General features: G+C 45.9%; 1 protein-coding gene across 3 annotated transcripts in view; it reads left to right on the forward strand.

Annotated features, from left to right (window-relative positions):
- The window catches only part of Vav1 (vav guanine nucleotide exchange factor 1), a 53,187-nt gene that overhangs the window by 10,422 nt on the left and 36,765 nt on the right, over positions 1-6,000 (forward strand). The window lies entirely within an intron of this gene.

The following is a 6,000-nucleotide window of genomic DNA, read 5'->3' on the forward strand; positions in this document are numbered from 1 at the left end:
TGCCACCCCTGTTTTTAACACAGGTTCTCATTGTGGTCGCCTGGACAGCCTGGAACTCTCTGTAGTCCATGCTTACCTCAGATTTTAGCTATCCTCTGCTCTGCCTCATCTTCCTGAGTGCTGAGATTACATGTTTGTTCCACCACCCTGGGATTTCATTTCTGATTTTTGGTTGGAGAACACAAGTCATGATGACCTGTCCAAGGTCCCCTGTTTACCAACTTCAGCTGGGAGTCACCAGACACTTAGTTGTTGAAGGCTTGCTGGGGTGTGAGGTGACAGGGAGAGAAGAGGAAGCCTGACTCCCAGAATGCTTTAGACTCATGCTGAAGAGTGGGTCATCATCCCCTCAATTCAGAGCTCTGCACAGGATGAACAGCATGACCACTCTCTCTGGGAAGCCTCAGTGAGCCAGCTGGAGCCTGAAAGATTACAGGACTGAAGGAAGGCAGAGAGCCATCCCTCCACCCCTTTTCTATCTTCCCCAGACAGGCCTAGTAACAGGCATTTCCTGTTTCCGGCCATCTCCTGGGTTTGGGTTATGGGTGTGGAAGGCACAGAAGGCAGAATTTATGTTGACTTTCTCCCAGCCCCCAAGAGAGGCCACTGGCCTGCCTGCTACTTTCTTGAACAGAATTCTCTTTATTTTGGGCAGAGGCACAAAAGCTAACTTCTGGCTTGATCACAGTGCCTGGCTCCTGATTTGCCTAAGGCCTTGCTAGTCTAAAGCCATGGCCCTCTTTTGTCCTGGGGGATAAGGGAAGCAGAGGAATTGTCCCCACAAAACAAGGAAGAATTCTCCTTTCTCGTGCCTCCTACAATGAGTGACTTCCTGTCCTTCATCATCTTCTCACGTGCCTCATGATACCGGGAAGTTCTTCTGGTGATCTAACCGCAGTCACTATGCTTTCTGAAGGAGCCCAGCTCTCTAACTAGTTACTCTGAAGTGGTGGAAGAGGTTATGAATCATACTCCTTTTGGAAGGGTGATGTGACTTGAGGGAAGGCAGTCTCAAAGCTCAGCTGATTCTCTGAGGTTAGGAGGGGATTTCCTTTCTTAGGCCAGACATCCCCTCTGTTGTTGGCCTGCCAGCCCTGTCTGCCTGTCTAGGGTCCATAGGACTTCTTTGTGGTATATACAATACTTGTGATGTGCTGGTCCCTGCTATGTCCCTGTGAGGCCTGGGGGAAGAGGCTGTGATGGCTGAGTGTGGTTCATGGAACCAGGGCAGAGCAGAGGTTGGGGCTTGGTTCTGTGTGTTTCTCCACCCTCCTGCTTTTACATGTGTGACTCTGGCAGGTGATATCCCTTTGACAAACCTTAGTTTTCCAACCTGTCAGATGGGAGTCCTTTGTTTAGCCATTTCGTCTTTCACCTGTGCATATGTGTATTTGTATGCATCTGTGCATGTGTTCATTATTACTATTATATTGTGTGTGTGTGTGTGTGTGTGTGTGTGTGTGTGTGTGTGTGTGTGTGTATACATGGGTGCAGATGCCTGAGGAGGCCAGAAGAGGGCCTTTGGATCCTCCCGAGTTGGAGTCACAAGTGGTTGTAATATGGGATGGGAACCAAACTTGGGTCCTCTGTGAGGTGGATGGCTAGAGAGCGTCTGCACTCCTGGACATTCTTGTGGGTTTTAAGCATTGAACCTAGGTCCTTGCTTTAGCAACTGAGTTGCTTCCCAGACCTCCTTCAATAATTTAGAAATTAGAGCATATTTTTTGGCAGTTTGGTCCATGTACAAAATGGCAGTTTGGCCATTTTGATCATGGCCTCTCTACTTGCTTCTACTTCAGAATCTTTTCTGTTTTTGTTTTGTATTGTTTTGTTTTGTTTTGTTTTTTGTGACCCAGTGAGTTGAATTAGAGTTTCTGACAAGAGTCCAGGTGAGGGGTCATGTACCAGTGGCTACAACGCTGAAGAAAATGACTCTCCCTTTTCTGGAAGCCATTAGCTGCCTACAACTCTCCAGGGAGGAGTAGGTCATTGTGCGACTCCTCCCTTCTTCAACACAACAACTTCTTTTGAGCTCCACCCCTAGCTTCAGGGCTTTAAATAGTTGTCCACATGTAAGAGCAAGCCCTTGAGTGACCTTGGCCTTAGGTAATGGTGAAGCGTCATGTAGGGTTGATGATTGTTATAAGTGGACCAGTTGTTTGTGGGGTGTTGATGGTGCTGAGGCTGTATACATGAGGACAGACCTCCATTTGGCTGACAATCCAAAAGAGCTGAAAAATAGTCTAAAGCTGGGACTGTGCCTCAATGGGTAGAACATTTGTCCAGTGTGCAGAGTCCTGGGTACCAGCCACAGCACCCACCCAACCTGGGGTAGACTCCTGTCATCCCCAACAAACCAAGAGTACTTCCTTACCCTTGGCTATACAGTGGATTTGAGGCCATCCTGGGCTGGATGAGAATCTGCCTCACAAACAGAAAGGACTGTAGTGAGATGGTTTGAAGAAGAAAGTGTGCAGGTGACTGGAGCTTTGTTTCCTAGACCCCAGTGGAAAGCCAGGAGGGGAAGTAGGGCAATCCTGTGATGAGATGGAACTCAGAGCCAAGGGAGCCCCTAGAGGCTCACAGGCATGGCAAAACAGAGAAACTCTGTCTCCAGCAAGGTGTAGGTTGAGTACCAACCCCCAAGGTTATCTGCTGACTCCCTCCCTGGCTTGCACATATGTACTAATGCTTACACACATGTACACAGAGACACACACACAAAGTCTTAGACAAAGGACAACTATGACCTCTCTAGGCCAAGAACAATCTATCTTAGCTTCAATAGTTATTCAATTGGTTCATAATGAGCTGATGGCCACACCCTTCCTTCTACCACTTTACTCTGATGCCCCTCAGTCTAGGAGCTGGGGAGTGATGGTTGCTGAGAACTGATCTCTACCCTTATGTGACTGGTGAGTTCACTGAGACCCCATTGTCAGTTCAGACAGTTATGACATGGTATAATTAATACCATGAATTCACTAGTAGAGGATTAGACATTGGAACATGTAGGTTGATGGAGAACTGTGCACATCATAGTGATGAGTGTGATGATGGTAATGGAGAAGGTGATAATGGTGATGATGATAGTACTGATGATAACAGTGATGATCGTGGTGATTATGGTGTTGGTATTGATTGTGGTGATGATGATGGTGATCATGACTGTGATGACAATAATTTCCAGGTGTTGAGGGCTCATACCAGGTCAAGCTCTTTGAATGGCTCTATCACTGAATTAGGAGAGTGATTAGGAGATAAGCTCTCCCTGTATTGTATTATCCCCACTTACTTGCTTATTAGTGTGCAACAAATAATTCTATAGCTTGATAAGTATGATTCTTATAAGGCTCATTGGGTCAATAATTCTAAAGTGGCTTAGTGGGGCAGTTCATCCTTGAGGTTTCTCTTGAGGTCACAGCCGAATGTTAGATGGGGCGCTTGATGGTCATTGGGTAAGTCATTTGATGACCCACTTCTCAGGTGGTTCAGCCATACAGAACCTCAGATCTCCTCCACAGCACTGATTGGGCAGCCTTACCACATGGCTGTGGTTAAGTGATGCAAGAAGTCAAAGAGAATGTGCAAGGCCACAGTTCCTAGTTTTGAACAGTCCCTTGAGCAGTAGTGGGGCACGCCTTTAATCCCAGCACTTAGGAGGCAGAGGCAGGTGGATCTCTTGAGTTCGAGGCCAGCCTGGACTACAGAGTGAGTTCCAGGCCAGCCAGGGCTATACAGAGAAACCCTGTCTCAAAAAAACCGAACAGTCCTTTATCATTACTTTCACCAATACTCAGTCAGTACAGCAAGCTGCTTGAGCATGGGGGAGGTTACAAGAGAGATTACTGCACTTTCTTCATGGACAATGGGAGCTGAGCACCAGGATAGCCATCTTAGAGGCTGGCAGTCATTATCACACTGTTGGTATAGCTGTAGATTTGTGATGATAATTCTTGAGGATAGAAGAGATATCTCAGTTGGCCAAATGCTTGCTGTATAAGTATGAGGACCTGAGTTTGGATCCCCAGCACCCTCATAAAAAGCTGGAAATATACCTGTAATTCCCAGCACTGGAAGGGGAGTTAGCTAGCCAGCCAGCCTAGGCTAACTAGGGAGTTGTGGCTTACTTAGCTTCAGTAAATAAACTGGAGAGTGATTGGGGAAGACATTCAATATCAAATTGGTCTCAGCTTGCACACACTAGCATACCTGCGCATACATACAAACACAAGAGTTCTGATAATTTTTAATATCTTGCAAAGCCAGCAGCCCCACATGATTTTTTTTATTGTCAGAACATCTTGCTTAGTTTTTATACTTTATGACTTGTGATACAATTTTTATGAGTTATGTGCTATAATTTTCAAAAAAATGGTTTTAGTATAAATTGCATTGAATTTATAGTTCAATCTTGGGATGGTTGAAATACATTTTTCCCCACTCCAAGGCTCAGAGAACACCTTAGGAGGCAGAAAGAACACCAGGAGGGGTGCTGTGAATGGCTTGTCTTCTGGACATGATGTAGCCATAACTCTCAGGAATTGACCACAGGTGTGGGTCAAGGCAGCACCTTGCCAGCATGGACTGGTGGGTAGATGCTGCTAAGCTCCACCCTCTCTGAGGAGCCATTGACAGCACACAGTTTGTAGGGGTGCAAATCATTCTTTGCAGAGGGTGTGGCTACTGGTGGGATTCCCATGTTCCAGTGAAAGCCCTATACCCATTGCACACGAATAGCACAAACTGGACTGAGTGGGCTGTACAAACCAAGAAGGACATGGAGTTGTGAGGAGACCGTGTTGAGGGAGACTTGTGAGGGTAGACAGAGTGGACACCAATATATTTTCATTGTATACATGAATGAAATTCTCAAGAATAAAGAAAAAATAATATTAAGAGGAAAAAGAAGTATGGAAAAATGAAGAAAAAAACACAGCCCAGTTTTCTTTTGAAAGGTTTACTTTATTCTTGATATTAAAAAAATGTTAGCCAAGTATGCTGGTACCTGCCTTTAATTCCAGCACTCAGGAAGCAGAAGCAGGTGGATTTCTGTGAGTTCAAGGCCAGCCTTGTCTACAAAGTGAGTTCCAATATAGCCAGGGCTGTTAAATAGAGAAGCCCTGTCTCAGAAAAACAGAAGCAAAAAAAGTTGTTTTGTTTTATGTGACTGAGTATCTTATGTGTTTGTCTGTCTGTGCATCATGAACATGCCTGATGTCCATGGAGGACATCAGGTCCCCTGTAAGTGGCCTATGGATGGTTGTGAGCCACCATGTGGGCGCTAGGAACCAAACCTGGGTCCTCTACAAGGGGAGCCAGTGCTCTTTCCCACTGACCCATCTCTCTATCCTTGCTTCTTGTGGCTTTTATACATAGATACAATAACATGTGACCACACCTCCATCCACGCCTCCCATTTCACCTATGTCCCATCTAACACACTTTCTCCCAAGTTTGTGTCGTTTTTTTTTTTTTTTTTTTTTTTTTTTTTTTTTTATAATTCATTATACCCTGTTAGTACTGCTCATGTGTGGGGCATCCACTGGAGCTCCAGAACTCCACCAATGACCATACCCTCAGCAAAGCATGATTCTCCTGCCCCAAAAGCTATGTGTTGCCAAGAGCTCCTTAGCAAGGGTGGGGCCTAGGTCAGCTGGCTTGATCCTGTGTAGGCTCCCACAGCTTCTGTCAGTTCCCGAGAGCAAGGGCTGTGTCATGTCCAGCAGACAGCATCTCACAGCAGTCTCCCCTTCCCATTCTCTGGCTTGAATGATCTTTCCATTCCCTCTTGCATGGTGTTCCCAGAGCCTCAGTGGAGTGGGGTTAATGTAGGCGTCTCATTAGGGCCAAGTGCTTAGCTTCTTCTTTTCAGCACAGAGTCCGATGTTCCTACAAGATGCTCAATTGTTGGGGTTTTCCATGAAATCACTTCTAGTTACTTTGAACCCTCATGCAGCCCAGATCCTTCCCAAGATAAAGAACATGTCCATCCTTTGT

This window comes from Mastomys coucha, unplaced genomic scaffold (assembly GCF_008632895.1).
Source record: "Mastomys coucha isolate ucsf_1 unplaced genomic scaffold, UCSF_Mcou_1 pScaffold3, whole genome shotgun sequence".
Classification (NCBI taxonomy): domain Eukaryota; kingdom Metazoa; phylum Chordata; class Mammalia; order Rodentia; family Muridae; genus Mastomys; species Mastomys coucha.